This window comes from Delphinus delphis, chromosome 5 (genome assembly GCF_949987515.2).
Source record: "Delphinus delphis chromosome 5, mDelDel1.2, whole genome shotgun sequence".
Taxonomy (NCBI): domain Eukaryota; kingdom Metazoa; phylum Chordata; class Mammalia; order Artiodactyla; family Delphinidae; genus Delphinus; species Delphinus delphis.
In genome coordinates this window covers 7,853,994-7,875,844 of record NC_082687.1, presented here as the reverse complement: position 1 = coordinate 7,875,844, position 21,851 = coordinate 7,853,994, and the positions used below count along the sequence as shown (strand labels likewise).

At 41.4% G+C, this 21,851-nt stretch overlaps 1 protein-coding gene across 5 annotated transcripts in view; it reads left to right on the top strand.

Moving 5' to 3' along the window:
* The window catches only part of ABCG2 (ATP binding cassette subfamily G member 2 (JR blood group)), a 124,231-nt gene that overhangs the window by 47,784 nt on the left and 54,596 nt on the right, over positions 1 to 21,851 (top strand). The window contains exon 1 of one of the 5 annotated variants that reach the window (XM_060011967.1): positions 10,345 to 10,436. The exons of 1 other annotated variant lie outside the window; for it this stretch is intronic. The gene's annotated coding sequence lies outside the window, so the exon portion shown is untranslated. 3 more of the 5 variants (XM_060011964.1, XM_060011969.1, XM_060011968.1) reach the window with 3 other exon arrangements.

Sequence of the window (21,851 nt, the reverse complement as noted above, 5' to 3'; positions counted from 1 at the left end):
ATAGGCATTCATCATACTGTTCTTTCTACTTGTGAAATGCTTGCAAATTTCCATAGTAGGAAGAAAAAGTGAAGAAGATGACAGATACATTTGAGGACTTCTATTTTCAGTGATACTGCAGTTAGAGACCCTGAAACTACCCAGCTACATGATATCTAAAAATGCTTGGTAAAATTTTAAAACCACTCTTAAATGACTAGATGAGTCCACTAAGATCAGAATGGAGTAAACTAAATTTTAGAGCCTTGGATACCCTGAGGCCTACGGTCGTTTTTATTGAGACTCTGAACTGCATTGCACAGAGGGGACAGGGACAAAGCCTGAATTCACATAAAATAGAAGCATAATGCCTGGGCCCGAGAGAGGTGCACCCTCAGAAAGGGCGAACTAAAATGGAAACCCACCCTGCAAAGGTGAACCACAAGAACACATTTCTATCTTGGGCTGGGCTATGAATGAAAGTTAAAAAAAAAAAAAAAAAAAAAAAATCACGTCCTTTGAGAACTTGTAGCCACTGGCCAGACCTCAGGTAGTTTGGGACCCAGTCCACCTTCTTTGTATGATCCCAAAACACAAGCCTATAATTTAAGGAATATCAGGGTAGGTAATATCCCCAGGTGTCTAAGAGAAGCAAAAACAGACTTTCCCAGATGAGCATACCCTCAACCAGGCCTCAAGGAATTTCCTAGAGACAGGTAACAAAAAACTCACAATAAAATATTATAAAACAGAAATCCAGCAAGCCACAGATAACAGAACTAGAACCACAGAGAGGTCAGCTTTTATAATTAATTATCAGAATTAAAATTTAAAAATAAGTCTGCTTGAAATGTTTTCAGATTTAAAAAGGGCATTGAAAACATGAGCGAGAGAATAGGAGACTAATAATTAGGCCAATTTGAAGAAGAACAAAATATTACTTTAAGAAATTAAAAAAAAAACTTACTAAAATTAAGAATTCAAATGGATAGAAAGTTAAACGAAAGATTAATAGACATGTATACGCGATAGTGAGAGGCCCCACACACCGCGATGAAGAGTGGCCCCCGCTCGCCGCAACTAGAGAAAGCCCTCGCACAGGAACGAAGACCCAACGCAGCCAAAAACAAAATAAATAAATAAATATTTAACTGTATAGAGTATTAGTGACCAGGAAGATATATCTGAGGAAATTATCCAAAGTATAGCCACAGGGAGGTAAGATGTGGACATCGTAAGGGAGATTAAGAGCCACAGAGGAGCAGGAAGAAGGCCCAACAGACTGCATCTGTGTCTTCCTGTTTCCTACAAATGGAGCAGCCCACTGGCTACATCCCTAGCCGGAACTTAAAAGCACTTTTTTATTTTTTTTAAGGATCAACATAATTTTTTTCATTATCAGTCTTACAAATTACTGAGGTGGGGCAAGGCTAGGATTGTAGCTTGAAGCTCACTTTTTTTTTTTCTTTCTTTTTTTTGCGGTACGCGGGCCTCTCACTGTTGTGGCCTCTCTCGTTGCGGAGCACAGACTCCGGACGCGCAGGCTCAGTGGCCATGGCTCACGGGCCCAGCCGCTCCGCGGCATGTGGGATCTTCCCGGACCGGGGCACGAACCCGTGTCCCCTGCATCGGCAGGCGTTATCTCAACCACTGCGCCACCAGGGGAGCCCGAATCTCACATTTTTGTTGAGAAACAATCTGATTGGGGAAGCCGTGTCACTGAGCAGAGGGCCGTGGAGGCGTCCCAGGTTACGAGCCATGTTAGAGACCTTCCCAGAGGCAACAGGGGAGACCAGGCGCTTCACAGTCAGAGGTCTACTCCAGGGGCTCTCGGTGTCCACTGCCCCCCTTTAGGGAGGCACGGGGAGGCACGATGGGCTTCGGGAGCTTCACCCCGCAGGTGCTTTGTCTCTGTCTCAACATTCCCATCCACATCACACAGCCCCAGGCAGAGTTGGGCGGTGCTTTGTCCCACGAACCTCCACCCTTTTATAAGTGGGTAGACCCATCACTGCTCTAGGCTTCAAGCAGAGAGCCTGGCTCCAGTCCCCCGCTTTGTGTCATTGGAGTTCCCTTTATTCAGCCAAACTCCTTACCACCATTACCTGCTTCTAGACTCAAGGCCTTCAGCCCACAAGCCTGGTAATTAACATTCTGGGTTCCTTTCATGGAGATGCTCATCTTGGTTTTGCAACCGACTGGACTTTTTTGTTTTTCTTCTTTTACTTTGATCCATTGTGACTGAGGGGGATTTTGAAGGGTGAATGAATTTATTCTACATTCTCTCTTCAAAGAAATTTTTGAGCAGTTTTTACAGGAAATAATAGTGTCCTTATTTCTTATATCTGCAATAAGGAGCATAAGTCATTTACTGTCTGACCTAGGGCAAGTTGCATAATCTCACTATGCTTCAGTTTCATCATCTGCAAGATAGAGATTTTAATAGAACCCACTAAGGACATTGTTGTGAAGATGAGATGAGGTTTAAAAAAAAAAAATGCACAAAACCTAAAGGTACTTAGAACACTGTCTGGCAAGCAGCAAGTACTCAGTAAACATTAGCTGTTATTATTGGTACTGGGTAAAAAGCGAGGTTACCTTATGTTTTCCAAATATACATTATTTTATTTTTATTCAACCCAGTGACATAGGTATTATCACCCTTAATTTGAGGTAAGAAAGTGAGGCACCCAAGGGTCAAATAGCAAAAATTGTAGCGGTGAGATGAACCTTGGGTACATCTAGATTGGCTGTTGGCTTTGTTACACAGAGAATGATTAATGTATGTTTCTTGGTCTAGTATGGGTGATGACATAGCGAAGACTAAGATGTCGTTCTGGGTGAGGCTGTAAGGTTTTGGCTCTGTTGATATTAAGTATTATAATAGATGGCATGACAGCCAGCAGTGAAAAAAGTCTAAGGCATTATATAATGAATCGTGTGTCATTTAATGCTGATTACACTTTAACTTCAGTTGCTCCCAGGCTCCCGCGAATGAACTCTTATCTCTACAGGCAATAAAATGTTTATAGCAGTCAGTAATGTATCAAATGAAAAAGGTCAATCTCAATGAAACCCTCTTCCATTTTTACAACATTCAGGTAAGGGTAGATACACCCCTGCATTACGTAAGATAAACTCACTTTTATTTTTCAGTCAATAAATATCAAGTATTTGTCTGTTCAAGGCCCTGAGAAAGGCAACACTGAGGAAATACACTTAGGTGGAAGACATGCTTTCTATCTTAGTAATTCCCATTAACGATCCACAAGGTATTCAGCTTCTTAGGTTTGAGATCTTAAAGTCAGCTCCGGCTTCTTTTGTCTCTCACTTTCAATATTTTATCCATTACCAGGAACTGTAAATTCTTACTTTATGATGTTTCTTTTGTGTCTCTTTCCTCACAAATTTTTTCCACCGTTGCTCTAGTTCAGTCTTTATTTTTTTCATTTCCAGACTGATCACTGCCTTCCCACATTCCCCCAACCATTCTACACATGAACAGATTAATCTTCCTAAAACACCACTTTGACAATGGCATCCCTCTACACTAAACTTTCAGTGTTTTCTCACTCTCAAGGTAAGTCTACATTCCTTGGTTTGGCATTCAAGCCTTCCATAATTTGGCCCCAGAAGATACTCTCCCATTTCTATTAGTACATTACCGAGAATGGAGCCTTTGAACTGCTCTTTGATGGAGAGTTTCCATGAACAAATGTTGTGTGCATGTTCTGCAATGATGAAACCTACTTAATCAACTTGTTTTAATCTAGCATCTCCCCATCTTTTTTTTCACAGGACGCATATCCATAAAGTCCTATGTTTAAGTAAACTTTTAAATTGCAGTATAACATAATACAGAAAAAGTAAAGAAAATCTAAGTAAACAATGTGATGTATATTTACAAAGTGAACATACCTGTATATCTGCCACCCAGACCCCCATATATATTTTTTTGTTTGTTTGTTTATTATCAGTATCCCAGGAGTCTCCCTTATGATCCACCCTAGTCATTGCCCTTTTCAAAGGTAACTACTCATCTTACTTTTATCACTGTACATGAATTTTGTCTATTTTGGTTTCTTTTTTTGGCTTGTTTGCTTATTTTTATTGAAATATAATTGACATATAACATACACAAATATGTATGTGTGTATATATATATATATTTGATCTGAGTAACAGATATACAAGTGTGTTTACTTTGTAAATACATGTCAAGCTGTTTACTTAGATTTTCTGTACTTTTTCTATATGTGTGTTATACTTCCATTAAAAAGTTCACTTCATTAAAAAAAAAGTTTACTTCAACTAAAGACTTTATAGGTATGTGAAATTTACTTTGGTGGACTCTCAACATCTAAACTTTCAGTCTGTTTTGCAGGGACAAATGTTACAACCTCTGTCCCACTTTGAAACTCTGCAGGTTAATTATCTGTACCTACCTAATTATATACATTTTTTCCTCTGCTATGCTCATTTTTTTAGGGCTTGACTACCTCTGTGAACTTTACAACCAGATGAGTTATTTGGTCTCTTGTCTGCTATATAAAGAAAATTATATGAATCAAGGTGGTCCGGCTGCACATCTGGCCTCAACACCTCCACCATCCCCTGCTGCCCGCCCCCCGCCCACCTTATGTTGTCTCTCTCTGTATTAATGCCACCTTCTCTTCTCTTTTCTCTTCTCTTCTCTTCTCCGTACCTATAAAAACATTGACAACCGGTTTTGGTATTTCTCCTCTTTCCAAGATGTCGCTACTTTGGCAGAGTCTGTGTTTATTTAGATGACCAACCCATCACCCTAGCTGCTGTGCTATTTGATCTTCTCAACTTAATCTTCAGTGTAGGCAGAATTCTAAAGATCCCCTTCTCCCCCAGGGTCCAAGATTCCACTGGTATGTAACCAAACATTAATCTGGGTACTGCTCTGAGTAAATGTGAAGTTGTGATTGAAGTCCAAATGAGTTCACCCCAAAATATCTAGATTATAGTGAGATTATCTAGATGGGCCTGATGTAATCACACAAGCCCTTCAAAAGGAGGAAGGCGAAATCCAAGAGATTAGAAGTTTGAGAGCCTGCTTTGAAGATGGAGGGGAGTCACATGAGAAGGAATGTGGGCAGCCTGAAGCAGCTGGTTTACTGACAGCAAGGAAACAAGGACCTCAGTCCTAAAACTGCAAGGAATTGGATTCTGCCAACAACCTGTCCTTGGAAGTAGATTCTTCAGATAAGAGTCTTCAGATAAGAGCCGGGCTGGCTCATGCTTCGATTTGGCCCCATGATACCCTAAGCAGAGCCACACCTAGCCCGCCTAGATTCCTGACCTCCAGAATTTTGAAATAATTAATGAGTATTGTTTTAAGATGGTAAACTGATGGCAGGTTCTCAGCACTAGAAGGTAAATATACCTTCCTTCCATTTCCAGAATTTTACTGTCACGTTGAAACCATGGGACCTTGTCAAATCCTGGAGTGCCAATATTCTATGCCAGCTTCCTATTCAGTGACTTCACCGTCCAGTTTCAGCTCTTCAGCCTGCAAGTGACCCCGCTATAGGCTCCCTTTCTACCTGTCTCTTCCTGGATTCACTTTCCTAGGATGAATCACTTCACCCGCTCAAACTCATGCTCCATTTTTCTATTGCCTTACCCACCCAGCAAAACCACATCCTCGAATTAATTCAACCTTCTAACCCGCTCTATCTTTACTTCTTTGTGATTGGGAAAGCCATGCCCATTTGTGGCTTTGAGAGCACCACTTTTATAGAGTCCAGTCTTAGGGGTCCTTGGTGTTGCTCTGTAGTCTCTCTCTGGGTCCCTTGGAAGAAAAACTTTTCCTCTGCCAATAGGTCTAGTGGGTCTGGGGGAGGAATGAAAGTTAATTGACCACAAACCGATTAAAGGAGAAAAGATCAGGTTCTGGGGCTTACAGACCAGCTTAATAGGGGAAAGGAGGGTGGAGAGAAAGGGATTCTATGGGAAAACAAAGGACTTTTAGGAAAGACAAGTAGGCTTTTAGGGAAAGAAAGAAGTATGACAGTTTGTGATGTTGGTTTACGCAATTTCTTATCCAGGTATGCGTGGTTGGTCTTCTACCAGGCACTGAAGCTCCTCTGAGGGGATTTATAGCAGCTTTACTCTCTGAAGGCTCTGCTTTTAGTCAGATAAGGGTAGCTTCAAAAAACAAACAAACAAAAAAGCTTCTTTCTGCAACAGCTGTATCTCATATGGCTTCAGTTTAAATAGTCCTCATAGGAGCTCTGTGGGTCCCCACATGTGCATCTTCTTTGTTTCCTTAGGGCCGTGTGGTAAGGAGAATAATGACCTGCCAAAGATGTCCATGTCCTAATACCCAGAATGTGATTGTGCTAAGTTACCGAATCAGATGACTTTAAAATAAGGAGATTACCCTGGTTTATCTGGCGGGTCTAATGTCATTATAAGGGTCCTTAAAGGTAGAAGAGGGAGGTAGAAGATGAGAGTCAGAGAAAGAAATGTGATGGCAGAAGCAGGGTCTGAGAGATGCTGTGTTGTTGGCTGGAGGACGGGGCCATAGCCCAGGAACTCAGGAAGCCTCTGAAACCTGGAAGAGTTTCCAGAAAGGAACCCAGAACTGCTAACAGCTTTGGTTTTAGCCCAGTGAAGCCCACGTTGGACTTCTGATCTACAGAAATGCCAGGTAATACGTTTTCGTTGCTTTAAAGCCACCAGTTTTGTGGTAGTTTGTTACTGCCGCCACAGGAAATGAATACAGGCCTACTTTAGTATTCATCATTTTTTCAGATCCCTGATCTTCTCATTCGCGCCCATACTCTCAGCAGATCCCCCAACTTCAGAAAGAAGGTGGAGTTGTAGGCCATACATTTCTTTCAATTTTCTCTCTTTTCCCTTCTTAAAACAATTATTACATGAGGACACCTCCTGACTCCCTTCCCCTTTGCCACAATTAAAAAAAGATATAGGGCGGCTGGGCCCGTGAGCCATGGCCGCTGAGCCTGTGCGTCCGGTGTCTGTGCTCCGCAACGGGAGAGGCCACAGCAGTGAGAGGCCCACGTACCGCAAAAAAAAAAAAAAAAAAAAGATATATATTTTTGGCTTTTCTAACACTAATTCGTCTGAATTCTAATTCCATTCTACTTTCTAAGGTACCTGATTATAGCAGTTAACCACCTTTTCTTCTTTATGGCTTGTCTTCTTGGCATGGACACATATTCTGGCCTGTAATTTAAACCAAACAAGAAATATTTTCTCTGAACCCCAAGATAGTCTTTAGGTATACTCCTTTCTCTCACCTTCCTTTTATAGTGAGACCTTTGGGAAGAGTTGTCTATACCCTGTTCCTGTTTTATCCCTTACTCGTCAGTGCTCAAGCAACTACAGACCGAACAGTCTCTCACGGAGTGAGTCAAAGGCCCCTGGTAGCTGTAAGCAGAGCCATGGGGGGTCATGGTGCATATGGCCTCTTGCACCGTTTTTTATTTGCTTCAACTTAAGTAGTAATGAAAATAAATATACTGGGATCCAGTACAAACATTATATACATAACCCAAATGCCCCCAGGCCCATAATAAGCCCTGCCTGAAACCTGAACTTGCTAAGGGGGAACTGACCCTGAGTTCACCGCTTGGAGTAAGCACTGAGGAATGGACTGGTTCCTCACCAGCTCCTTGCACTTGGTGGCCAGGCAGGCAGATAGACTGAGAGCTCAGGGCGGCTCAGAGAGCTTTGGAGGATATTAAGAATCCTATGAGAAGGATGAAGAGAGCTTCTCATAGGTCCATATAAGAGCTTTGGTAGTAGAGTGCCTGATTGACGGAGTTCTAGGCCCAGGAAGTTTGTTCCTTTAATGAGAAGACTTTTTGATTTTGCTTTGGTTGCCATTCTATATAATATATAAATCATATCCTTTATCAACATTAAACAAATTTGTAACCGTCTGTTGCTGACATTCCGTCAAGCACTGATACCCCTGTTAGAACCATACAAGCAAACACCCCTCACTGGTGTGATGATTGGAAAGTACTATGCTTCCCTTCTCCCCGACAAGTCTCCCAGTTATTTTTGGAGTTTTCAAAAGGGAGACTCAAATGACTTCATGATTGAGACTATCGGCTCCCTTTACCTGAAGGCATCTGTTTTGAATCATCTAGTTATGTCCATGCGCACTGCCTACAAAAACACATGGTGACACCTCAGGCCTTCCAGCGCCCATTTAAGATCTCCAATGTGTGCGTCAAGGGTGTGGACTCCAGACGGCCCCAAAGCTTTCCAGTTGGGACTGTAAAGAAATCCTAACTTTGATAATTCTGTGGCTTGACTGCAAGGCACCTAAAACGTGACAGTGACTTCAACCAGCTTGGAGATGGTCCAGCAGGTCAGTGATATCATCAGAGATCCAGGCTCTTTCTGTTTACTTATGCCATCTAAGAAATTAATAGAAAGAAATGGGGGGCTTCCCTGGTGGCGCAGTGGTTGAGAATCTGCCTGTCAATGCAGGGGACACGGGTTTGAGCCCTGGTCTGGGAAGATCCCACATGCCACGGAGCAACTGGGCCCGTGAGCCACAACTACTGAGCCTGCGTGTCTGGAGCCTGTGCTCCATAACAAGAGAGGCCTGCGCACTGCAATGAAGAGTGGCCCCCGCTCGCTGCAACTAGAGAAAGCTCTCGCACAGAAACGAAGACCCAACACAGCCAAAAAATAAATAAATAAATAAATTTTAAAAAAAGAAAAAAGAAAGAAATGGGGGAAAACTTTACATTGAAAATTTACAAATAAACCACAAACGATCATTAAACATTAAAAAAGCTTATTGTAAGTCAACGTAATATAAATTAAAACACTGATATGCCATTTGTTACATATCAAGTTAAAAAAAATTATTATTCTGTCTAGTATTTGTGAGAATTTAGGGCAACAAGCAATCTTTAAATTGTTAGGAGACTGAATTTGGCACAAACTTTTTGTGGGAAATTTAGCTGTATGTCTTAAAATTTTTCAAATGAGCATACTTTTGCCTCAGCAATTCCCTGTCTGGAATTTACCTGAGTGTGCCTTGACACAGCTGCAGAGATGTTTTGTGAATAATAGGAAGATTGGTTAAATTAATTATGGTACATAACAAGAGGACTGAATACCATGTGCCCGCAGGGAACCATGTTTGCAATATAGCAGTTTTACAAAATAATAACAGCTACTGCTATCGACTGCTATCTAATGACTTTGCACACATTGTCCCATTTAATCTTTGTAACTACCCTGAGAGATCCTTTCCCCTGATTACCAATAACCACTTCAAGACTAAGTAACTAGTTCAAGTCTCCAGCGTTTGGGAAAGCCAGGATTCAGACACAGGCTATCTGACTCCAGAGATGATGACGTTCATCCCTGTACTTTGTATATAAACCCAATTTTGTTTTTTCAAAAAAAAAATGTATGCAGAGAAAAAGACTAAAAGCAGATGGTATGTGGCTGATGGGTTACAGGGGATTTTCATTTTCTTACTTGATACGTAATAAGAGAGAAAAAATTTAGTTAAATGGAAAAGAAAAAGTGCCAGATTAGGAACACATTCAGGGACTTCCCGGATGGTCCAGTGTTTAAGACTCTGCAGTCCCACTGCAGGGATTAGGGGTTGCAACCCGCATGCCGCGCCGTGCGGCAGGGAGGAAAAAAAAAAAAGAAGAACCAGGCTCTATGAATACTGGGCAGTTACTCTATTCAGAGAGGTTGTGAGGTGGAGAGCAGGGAGAACAGAGGGCAATGGTCTGAGAAACTGAGTCACCCATTTAGCCTAACTTTTGACCTTGTGTAAAATGGCCTCCTTTGGACCAGGTGACTCATATGTAAAATTAGGACCATCGTCTTCAGGTTCCCCCCTCCCTAATATTGTTACCTAAAATACCCAAACACAAAATGAGAAGACAGGGCATTTGAAAATAATTAGCCCGAAGTAAGATGCTAATTTATAAGTTAAAATGACTCTTTATAATGCCATACATTTATGAAATGCTGGCTTTAATCTGAATTTCTCAAACAATTTGATGGCAGTGATCAGCTTAAGAACGTATTGGGATGAGGTTAGGAACTCTCTTCCTGAATCTGAAACTTTCCTGAAACTTTCCAGCTTTTCCACACCATCAGTGTATTGAACAGAAGTACTGATATTTATTACAGGAGTGTGAGGGACACATTTAAACTGTTCATAGTACTATTTTCATTCAGCAAGTTTTGTCTCCTCCACCCCTAGATTCAGTTCCTGATTTTATTGGCCCTGGGGCGCGCACACCTGATTTCTCAGAAGCTCATTCATTAGAGACCGCCTACTTGCTCTGGGGGTGGACAACGTGAGACAGAAAAAATAAAATCCGAAAAACAAAACTCGGTGTCCGCTTCCCCTGGTGCTTAGGAGCGTGGGACACCGGGAGTGGCCAAGTCCATCCAGGTCAGACCAGGTATTGATCGGCCCGGGGAGCGTCCTGGGGCTTCCAGGGCCAATCGCCCCAGTCCGTTTCGTGCGAGCCCCGGAGGACAGGAGCTGTGGCTTTGTCCCTGCGGACTCCGGGATAGTCATCTCCGTCAGCCGGTCCCCGCAGGCAGGTGACGGTGTGGTCCAGCGCCAGGCTGGATGCGCTCACACAGCCCTCGCCCGCGTTCCGCCCGAGCGCCGGGCCCTTATCAGCGGCTAGGTAGGCGGCGCCACGCCTCCCGCCGGCCTTCGGGCACCGACCCCGAGGGAGCCGGGGTGCGAGAGAGGGGCCCCGCCCTGCGCTCTTTCCGCTCGTCGCCCGCTTCCCCTTGACGGTGACAGTCATCCGGGCCAGCGCCTTCCCAGGCCGGCCCGCGGCGCCGGTGAGTGCGGGGCTCGCGGGGAGCGCGCGGGCGCGGCGCATGGGCTGCCCGCCGGGGCGTGGGCGTCGGTCGGAGAACGTCGCCCCCTCGGCGGGCGCGGCCTGGGTCCTGGGTCCTGGGTCCTGTGCCGCTACGCGCCGGGTCCGGAGCGCGCGCGCCAGGCGCAGGAGGGAGCCAGACTGGGCGGACGCTGGAAGGAGGCCGCCTGGAAAGGGGCGCGTAAGTGCGGGCGCTTGCTCTCCTTGTTGAGTGGGAGCTGCTTCGGTCGGGTATGTTTGGAAGGTCCAGCTGACTCAGCTTAGCGTTTATGTAAATGATTGTTAGTGCTCTGCCTCTGAGCATCACAGCACCGGAGACGGAAGCCCTTAGTTAAATTAAACTGAACCACTGTTTAACTGAGCGAGTAAACTGTGAAAGCCGTTTGGGATGTGTGTGCCGTGAAAGGTCCGTGGCTGTTGCGTGTATACATTTGGTAGAGAATAGAAAACTGTACAACTGAGATGACTAGGTTTTAATTAGTCCCTCTCAGCCAGTTTCATTTGAAAGTAAGTATGAAACAGACTGAAAATATAGACTCTTTTTTTTTTTTTTTTTTAAACCAGAAAACAGTGTCTTGGTGCACCCGATTCCGTGTCTGGTAGTGTGTGTTAGCCGGTTGGTAAAACTCTTGCCTTTCCCCGAATGTATGAAGCTAGAGTTGATACTGGGTGGATTAAAACTTATTGAGTATGGGAATAGGAGAGAAATGTGTTAATATTGGTGCTTTTAAAGGGATTAGCCAATATATTCTATGTCTTTTCTCCCCAGGACATAAAATGTGTCCACAACTTTGGATGGTTTGCCAAAGAGTTATATTGAGCTGCCTTTTGTAATTTTTCTGTGGGTAGTTGACTTTTAATGATTAACTTCAAAAAATTAACCAGCTTATTTCAATACTTATTAAAAATAATACTGGAGAAGTTAGAACAATACAGAGAAACATATGACCAAAAAGTTAGATTGTAAATCTAGCCAACAGGTAAAAAAATACCTGTAATGTTGCCTCATTTTATTTTCTTGCCCAATAGTAGAAATATAAAAGCTCATTACACTTTCAGAAAAAAAAAAAGATTCATAGTAACAAATGTATACTGGTCATCTTTGTTCCAGACCCTGGGCATTCAGCAAGAGCTCCCATAGGAGACATTGTGTTGCATCAAAATGGTATGAAAATACACTGAACAGCCAAAATCAATTTCTGTATTATTTTTATTAAGCATTCAAGAACAATTTGAGGCAAGCATAAGTGTTACAGATGGAAAGTAAAATGCACCAAGAGTCACCATGGGGGAGCACGTTAGAATGGATGTGGACAGCAAATTAAAGTGACGCCTTGGAAGCTAAAATAAGAAGGGACCGATCAGTCACACAATTCAGTGAGGATAAAGACAGGAAATGTATGAGATCCTTAGAGAAGATTTTCCTGGCATCTGCTTCTGAGGCAAATGTCTTGTGTCACAGAAGGATGCAGAGGAGACTGAAGGATGGCGGTGGGAGAGTCGGGGTGCCCATCCCATAGTACATGCCAATAGTGCCTTTTCTAGGACTGCTTGCTGTAGTGGTCATTTTCCTTGCCGTAAGTATTATGAGAAACGCTTGTAGGTTCCTAAGCCCCTATGGTCACAAATGCTGCAGTTCGATAGTTTGGGCTTATTTGGGGGTAAATCTAGATTTTATAGAGGGATAGATGGACCTCATGTCTTCAGATACTCTGTATTTCTCTCTCTAGCTTTTTAAAAAATTTAATTAATTAATTTTTGGCTGCGTTGGGTCTCCGTCGCTGCGTGTCGGCTTTCTCTAGCTGCGGTGCGCAGGCTTCTCATTGCGGTGGCTTCTCTTGTTGCAGAGCATGGGCTCTAGGCACGTGGGCTTCAGTAGTTGTGGCTCGCGGGCTAAGCTGCTCCACGGCATGTGGGATCTTCCCGGACCAGGGATCGAACCCGTGTCCCCTGCTTTGGCAGGTGGATTCTTAACCGCTGCTCCACGAGGGAAGCCCCCTTCTGACAGCAGTTTGGCAGCAGTCGATATCAAGTGGGAAGTTTTATTCTCTGTTGCTTATTGGGGTTATAGGTTAGGGTTGAGATTTTTTAGTGAAAACTAAAGAACTTGAATGGCCATCCTCTCTATAGGATATAGGATATTATAGGTCTACAGGAAGCTAAAGTTTATCCTTTAAAAAATCAGTTCCTACTTCACTCCAGGATGTGAACCAAGAAACTGTCTAGCTGAATTGGGCCTCATAGTTTTGTGTTATTTTCCCAACAGCAGTTTTATGAGATCTAATTTATGAGAACATATCATTGAGTTCACGCCTATGTAAAGTGTACAGTCTGTGCAGTCATCACATTTTCATCATCCTCTCCCCTAAAAACCCATTAACACTCACTCCCCTTTCTCACCGCAGCCCCCTCGCCCCCTCTTGTTTTTTGGAAGCCGGTATTCTCCTTCACTAGGAGACTGTTAGAAAGTGGACATCTAATTTTTGAGCCACACAGTTAGCTTGTTTATAGAAATAAATAAAACGTCCAGAGAATCGTAGCATTGAAAGTAGTGTTCTGTCGTTTAAATTGGGGTTGGTGGGTGTGGGTAAAGCAGAAGTGCTGCCCTTATCCCAGTTTCAAGGAAGAAGTTTTGTTTTCGGCAAGAAGGGTGGAATGAAATCTTGGCAAGGTCAGAAACCCCGTTGAAAACGCTGCTCACTAGCTCAGTCCCTTTGGGCTTGCAATTGAAAAGACCTGTTACTCTTTTTTTAAAAAATTTTTTTTAGAGAGTTTTTTTTCTTTTCTTTAATTTTATTTATTGATGGCTGCGTTGGGTCCTCAGTTCTGCGCGTGGGTTTTCTCTAGCTGCGGCAAGCGGGGCTACGGTGCGCGGGCTTCTTATAGCAGTGGCTCCTCCTGTTGCGGAGCACGGGCTCTAGGCACGTGGGATCAGTAGTTGTGGCTCGAGGGGTCTAGGGCGGAGGCTCAGTAGTTGTGGTGCATGGGCGACCAGGGCTCAAAACCCGTGTCCTCTGCATCGGCAGGCGGATTCTTAACCACTGTGCCACCAGGGGAGTCCAGACCTGTTACTCTTTAGAACAAGGTTTGGCTGGAAATTCGTGCTTAGGCCCAGGTAGCATTAGGCAGTTCTCTGTCATTTCACAGGCATTGAGTTTTTACCCAGAGGCATAAAAATGGAAGTCTCTAGAAAGCAGCAGGCCCTATGATCTCTCTCTGAAGACACTTGAGCTGAGTGTCTCACAAGGAAAGAGTAATAAAGACTGCCTGAGAGGTACCCACACCTCGGATGCCTTTGCACAGGAGGTCTGCCTCTTCTTTTCCCGTCCTGCACAGCCCTACCCTGGCCGCACCCTGGGCCCACCCTGGGGGAAGGGAAAGAGGGATAGAAAAGTTAGAGGGACAACAGGATCCTTAGAAAGGGAGAAGAAAGTGTTTCATTTTCCTCCTTTTCCTCCATCATCCCATATTAGTTTGGAATGCCTTAAGACAAGATTATCAGGTCCTCAAAATTAATAAAAGCGGCCGTTAACTGTGGTGAGTGCTTGCGGTCTGCAGGTGGTTTTTACATTCATTCTCATTTTTTTGCTCACACCAAACCTTTCAGGGAGATATTGGAGTTTCATATTTATAGAGAAGGAGGCTGAGAATTCACAGGGTCATTTATAGCTGGGACAAAAAGACTGTGTTGAACTTTATTAAAGTTCACCAATCCTTCCTTTCTTTTTTCTTTTAAACTTAGCCTGGTCATCTGTTTCTGTTTCCTTCCATGTTCACAGAGCAGCTCATTTTAAAGGCATGCAGGGACGTGAAAAGAGCCTGTGATCTGGTGGGAGTAGGGAGGCCCAGACCTAACTTAGGTCGAATCAACTGTGCCGTTTCTTCATTTTCTACTTTTGATGAAGTCTTGTCAACTCTCTGGGCCACAGTTTCTTCATGGGACCAGAGAATATATGAGTTTGAATGGGAGAGGTCTGATTTTCTTTGAGTCCACAAGTGGAATATGGGTTAGTTGAAAATGCCAGATTAGTTCTACAGACTGTCAGGTGTACTGAGAACACTTAGTATTCTTATCTGACCCATCAGTGAAGGGTTCTGCAAACCAGCCATGTACCTTGTTTTAGAAATCTTTCTGATTCACCTTTCTCCTGTTTCATAACACAGGGAGACTGTTACATGTCTTTCCAGGGTATCTCATGATAGTTACCTCAAATAGAACACGTGTACTTCAGAAACCATAAAGCCGTGGGCTAACTGTAGTTAAAAACCTAATTTAAGTCGTACCTTAAATCTGATAGTACTGTTATTATCATGCCAAACCGTTCACTGCTTCCATCGGAATCTAAGCTATGAGTACAATATGTTTGACATGTGCAATGCTGATTTACGCCCAGTTATTACCAGCAGCCTAGGGCCAGGTGACTCATTCCAGTTGCTACAGCGTAGATCCATCCTTGCTACTTTTAGCTCTTTCCTGGAGCTACAAACCCCTCACTGTGTTCTGATTTCATCCTTAGATATATACCTTCCCTCTCCCCCAGTGAGATGTGTTCTATCTTGCTTCCTAAGTGGAAGCAAGCAAAAATTCAAGTGGTTTGAATTTTTCAACAAAAATCAAATTGCTGTTCTCCTCTCCCTCCATATGTTATGAGAAACAAGGGAAAGAGATCTTTGATGTGTTAGTCTTTATAAAACAATGCTTTTCAGAATAGATACAGTCGTGACTGGGTTGGTTTTAAAGAGCAAAGATGGCAATTTAAGTCTAATATTACACTTGCGTTATAAACATTGAAAAATATTGGGGTTATTTCATTATTTATTTTGGAATTATTTTTAGACTTGTTGCAAAAAAAATGGTACAGCGAGTTCCTATAGCATCTTACGTAAACTGCAGTACCATTGTCGGAACTAATGGATTAACATTGGTAAATGCTATTGACTAAACTATAGACTTACTTGGATTTCATTGGCTTTTCACTCTCCTTTTTCTGTTCAGGATCCAGCCTAGGAGTTAACATTGCGTTTGATTGTTGTGTATCATTAGTTTCCTCCAAACTATGTCAACTCATCAACCTTCTGTTCTGTGGTTTTTCCTGACCTTGACACTTCTGAAGCGTACTGTTCAGTTATTTTTTAGAATGTCCCTCAGTTAGTACTCAGTATTTTCTCATGACTAGATTGAAGCTATCCATTTTGGGCAGAAATATTAGAAGTAATCCCAGTGCATCATAGCAGAGGTACATGATGTCTTAAGACTTTTGTAGACCTTGGTTAAGTGCTGTTTGTCAGGTCTCCGATGGAAAGTTATCATTTTTCCTTTTGTATTTAGTAGATATCTTGGGAGAGAAACTTGGACCATGCAAATATCTTGTTTCTCCTTAAATCTTTTTTTTTTTTTTTAATTTATTTTATTTATTTTTGGCTGCATTGGGTCTTCGTTGCTGTGAGCAGGCTTTCTCTAGTTGCGGTGCATGGGCTTCACATTGCAGTTGCGTGTAGAGCACGGGCTCTAGGCACACGAGCTTCAGTAGTTTTGGCACACGGGCTCAGTAGTTGTGGCTTATGGGCTCTAGAGTGCAGGCTCAGTAGTTGTGGCTTATGGGCTCTAGAGCGCAGGCTCAGTAGTTGTGGCACACAGGCTTAGTTGCTCCGCAGCATGTGGGGTCTTCCTGGACCAGAGCTCGAACCCATGTCCCCTGAGTTGGCAGGCGGATTCTTAACCACTGAGCCACCAGGGAAGCCCCTCTCCTTAAATCTTTATTCACTAGTTTTAGCATCCATTGGTGGAACTTGATGTACATGGTACTGTGTTGTTCTAATGGTGATTTAAAAATTGTTTTTCTCATTCCTTCGATGTTTATTAAAGAGAATTCTTCTGTAAGGAAGAGCTTTTGCTTCACCATTTATTTATTTATTTATTTATTTATTTATATTTTTTTTTGCGGTACGCGGGCCTCTCCCGCCGCGGAGCACGCGCAGGCCCAGCGGCCATGGCTCACGGGCCCAGCTGCTCCGCGGCATGTGGGATCCTCCCGGACCGGGGCACGAACCCGCGTCCCCTGCATCGGCAGGCGGACTCCCAACCACTGCGCCACCAGGGAAGCCCTTCACCATTTATTTATTCAACTATTTGTATCAGTACAGACTCATGGATATTTATTTTATTATATAGGTTATAATCCGATACTGTCATTATTTAATTTGCTGCTCAAATTGTTCCATCTTTAGCCACTGGGAGCTCTTTTTTCAGGTTGGCCCCTGTGCCCTTTTGACATACCACCTCCCTATCCCCGTTTTTTAAAAAGCATTTCCTTACTTTCTGGTATCATGAAATGCTCCAGGCTCATTTTTGTATTTTCCATGCCCCAACCCTGGCATCAACCATTTCTCCAAGGCACTCTGCTTCCTCGTTTTGGAGGCTGTTATAAGAAACCAAGATGTGGGTACTAGGTGTGTTGCTGGGAGTTGCTTTGATATTTTTAAGTTTCATAGATTTGTGACCTAGCAAATGCATCTCTACAAGGCAAGTAATGCCTTAAATTTCAAACACTCTAGAGGCCCTGATTGTATTTGCCAATTTGGGTTCAGTCTCTTGTGGGAAAGAAATGAAATTGGCAGAGTTTAGAGCGTTAAAATTTCCCACTTTTTCCCAAATGATGACCCATAAGTGCTTATAAAACAATGAACACATTAATTTTTATTTTTTCAGGCTCTGATAAGGAAGTAGGATTTTTTTTAGCTTATTAACTTATTTAAACTATGTCCCGACCAATGGCTCAATATATGTGAAGGGCAGATATGTACAGATTGTATCTTTTTTTTTTTTAATTTTATTGAAGTTTAGTTGATTTACAATGTTGTGTTAATTTCTTATGTACAGCAAAATGACTCAGTTGCGTGTGTGTATATGTATATATATATTCTTTTTCATATTCTTTTTTCCATTATGGTGTGTCACAGAATATTGAATATAGTTCCCTGTGCTGTACAATAAGACCTGGTTGTTTATCCATCTTATGTATAATAGTTTGCCTCTGCTAATCCCAAAGTCCCATTCCTTCCCTCCCCTATGCCCCCTCCCCCTTGGCAGCCACAGGTCTGTTCTCTATATCTGTGAGTCTGTTTCTGTTTCATAGATATGTTGATTTGTATTGTATTTTAGGTTCCACATATAAGTGGTATCACATGGTATTTATCTTTCCCTTTCTGACTTACTTCGCTTAGTACGAAAATCTCTAGGTCCATCCATGTTGCTGCAGATGGCATTATTTCATGCTTTTTGATGGCTAATATTCCACTGGATATATATACCATTTTATCTTCTTTATCCATTCATCTGTTGATGGACATTTAAGTTGTTTCCATGTCTTGGCTGTTGTAAATGGTGCTGCTATGAACATAGGGGTACATGTGTCTTTTTGAATTATAGTCTTGTCTGGGTATATACCCAGGAGTGGGATTGCTGGATCATATGACAACCCTATTTTTAATTTTTTGAGGAACCTCCATACTGTTTTCCATAGTGGCTGCACTGAAAAAATTTCTTTTTAACTTTCAGTAATCATATTAGTGATGGTAGTGTTAATATTTTATTACTCTGAAATTATTATGTATGTAATGTGCAATAAAACAAAGAAATAATTATGAGATATTCAGATTCTATCATCTCCCGAGTGTTGAGAATCATTATTCTTTGTGTGGAAGAAAGAAGACACAGATGTAATATAAAAGTGGTTATGTGCAAACCCCATACATAGTCTTGAATTCAGATCAGAAGTACCAGTCAGTGTGTATTCATGTTGTGGACAATCTGTTCATATCACTTTTTTTTGGCATAAGTTAAATTCCTTTATTTATTTTTAACACAAATTAACCATATGCTCTAGAAGCCAGGTTGGGTGACAGAGTGAAATAAGATATCTCTTTTTTTTTTTTTAAGGGCAAAGATTTTATTTATTTATTTATTTATTTATTTGTCTTTAAGGGTTTCGTGCCCTTTTTTTTTTTTAAACATCTTTATTGGAGTATAATTGCTTTACAATGGTGTGTTGAGATCATATCTTTCAGATGTGCAAAATGTCTTCAAATGAATTGTGAGGTCCTGGCCCGCACCTCCTGCCTCCCCCAATCTTGGGGCAAGCCGTTGAGCCTACTTTCTCATTCTGAAAAGAAGGGTTTTAGGCAAGATCTTCATTTCTCTTGTCTTTTTGTGTGCTCAGTGGGCCCCTTAATATCCAGAGGATTTGGACACTCTCCCTATATTTTAGTTATAATTTTAGTGTCTGTTGATTGAGTTCACAGTGATAAAAAGATTCAGTTAAATTTCAGATCCATATTTATGTTAATCATGCTAGCTTACTTTTGATATTGAAATTTATTTACTCAATTAAACTTTATTTTAATCTTAGCCAGTTCTGACCATGTACAGAACTCTTTTCTCAGGGTTCCATTTCCACATACCTTCTGTAACTTTCTTTTTACTTTCAGATTTTGTCCTACGCTTTTCCTTTCTTTCTCTCTCTCCAGGACAAAATTACTTTCTTTTCCCCCAACAAAATGTGTTTCCACTTTATATACCTTTTTTCCTTTCATACAAAGATGTTTTCCTTACCAATTTTAGTTGTCTCAATTACATATATTAACCAGAATTCTAATCTTTTAAAAACCTTAATTTCTAGTGAAAACTAAGAAGTAAGCAATTATAAACTGTCTTCCACATTATTATTCTGTAGATTGGCAAAATCTCAAATACTGTTTATGATTTCTAAAAAATAGGTGCTTTTTTTAATAGAAAATTTTTCAGTGTGACATCAAACATTTTTATTAATAAACCTAAGTATCTTTAGTTTCTCTGTAAAAGGCAGCCTATGTTGAGTAATGTTTCAGTATCTTATTTTATTTGGGAAGGATCTGGACATTTAATAAATTTCCATCATTTAACTTAGCAAAACTCTGAAGTTTTAAGTCACCAAAAATCTGGAGAAACTATTTTTTAAGTAGACATACCATAAAACATAATTATTCTTAAAGAATTTACCTAAAAGCTCTTACCCCATTTATATCTATTGAATTACAATTGTGTTTAGATTACCCATGAAAACTTCGTGAGACATTAGACCAAGTCAGCCATCATTTCAAGAGATTTTTCTTGATGAATTTAACAGAGATAATATGACCTATTTAACTTTTAGTAAACCTAGGTGTAATAAAAGTAAGACATGTCTGTATTAATTAAACCAACAAATTTAAACTTTAAAACTGGATATTAACTTAATATTTCCCAGATCACATGAACTTGAAATTTGGGTTAGTTTTTTATTATATTTAAAGATACTCAATTTGTAAGTGCTTACTTTTAAGTCAGTTAAATACAGGTCTTTTATAAAGTTAATTTTGATAATATTATCTGGAGGTATGGACATATCATATGTATAATGTACACATGGACATATAAACAGATATAAATAGAGATCTTATAGCTTCATTTCAAAACTTAGTCATGAATCAGTTATTACATTATAAACTTACTAGTCTATAAGTAATATTTGGAATAAGTTAAATTTATTTGCTCAGATGACTAAAGCTTTTCACTATTGTCGAAAAGATTTTTAAGATTTGTATCTGTCCTTGATAAATCCTGAAGGAGGCTGTGAATTAGATTTGGTGAGGGAGCCTTTCCAGCAGTTTGAGTTTAACAAGGCCTCCCTCTTTTTCCCTTTTTCTTTTTGTTGGGTGGAGGGAAGGGGGTTCAGGTTCTACCTGATTGAGCTAATTAGGCTCAGTCTCAGGTCCTTGTGGGCTGTACTTACATTTCTGATTTGTAGAGATTTGCAAGACAAAGACAGTTGCTTTTAATTCCCCAGAGAACTGGTCTGCCACCTAAATGGTATTGAAAGATTGATTTGCCCAACTACATTTTCTTTAATTTGCTTTTTTATATCAGTAAGATTTCCAACTACACTGAAAATCAAGAGTTCTATGTTCTAGAACTTTAGGGTTCAATCTATCATGCCTTCCAAACTTTGCACAGGACATTCAACAAAGGCCCTCAGATTCTAAGTGTACAAATTAAACCCAGAGCAATTTACCCTAGGGGCAAAAAAAAAAAAGTCTCCATTATTGTTTTTATTAGTCCCTGAATATTAGCTCCCAGTTCTATTTCATATTGTGTGGGCTCAGATAACCTTATTGATTTTCCTTTGTACTTTTAAGCAATATTACCTGAGGGGCAGATTTATGCGCCCTATCTTATACCAGGCAAGGGAAGCATTCCCCAGTGAGACCTAATGTTTATCCCATAATATAATTGGTAGAAGAGATGTAACCATCTTGCATAAAGCCCATTCAAATATACCAACTTTTATAAAGGTTCATCTCAATTCTATCAACTCTTATATCTTTAATTTTAGCCTCCATGAAGACCCCATCAACGAGGCTTGGTCTTACTAGGAGTCCCAGTGTCTACTTAAAAAAAATGCACAACATGAGTGTTGCGAGTTAAGTTTTATTTGGGGCAAAATGAGGACTGCAGCCCCGTAGACGGCATTTCATAGAGCTCTGAGAAACTGCTCCAAAGAGGCGGGGGTGGGGGGGAGGTCAGTATATACGGGATTTTGGTGAAGGGGGAATACATGCAGTCAAGCACATATTTTCTGCAGGTTTCTGCTAGTCACGAGGAGCAGATGTCACCACGAAGGATTTTGGTGCTTTTCTAGATATGAGGAGATACAAGAATTGTGCTCATAAAATCGGCTCCTGAAAATATCTAACTCTCTGAAGACCTGTGCTGCCAGCTGTTCCCAGAGCACAGAGGGCTTCATTTCTGCTCTCTGCCCTGAACTCCTTTCAGGTGGTGTTGAAAATCAGCAGCTCCAGCAGCACATGACTTAATCCTTGCAGAGGTAGTTGGCAAGTGCCAATTTGTTGTTGACCCTAGAAACCTTTCTTTGTGTCCCCCAACCCTTTTATCTATGTTTGTGT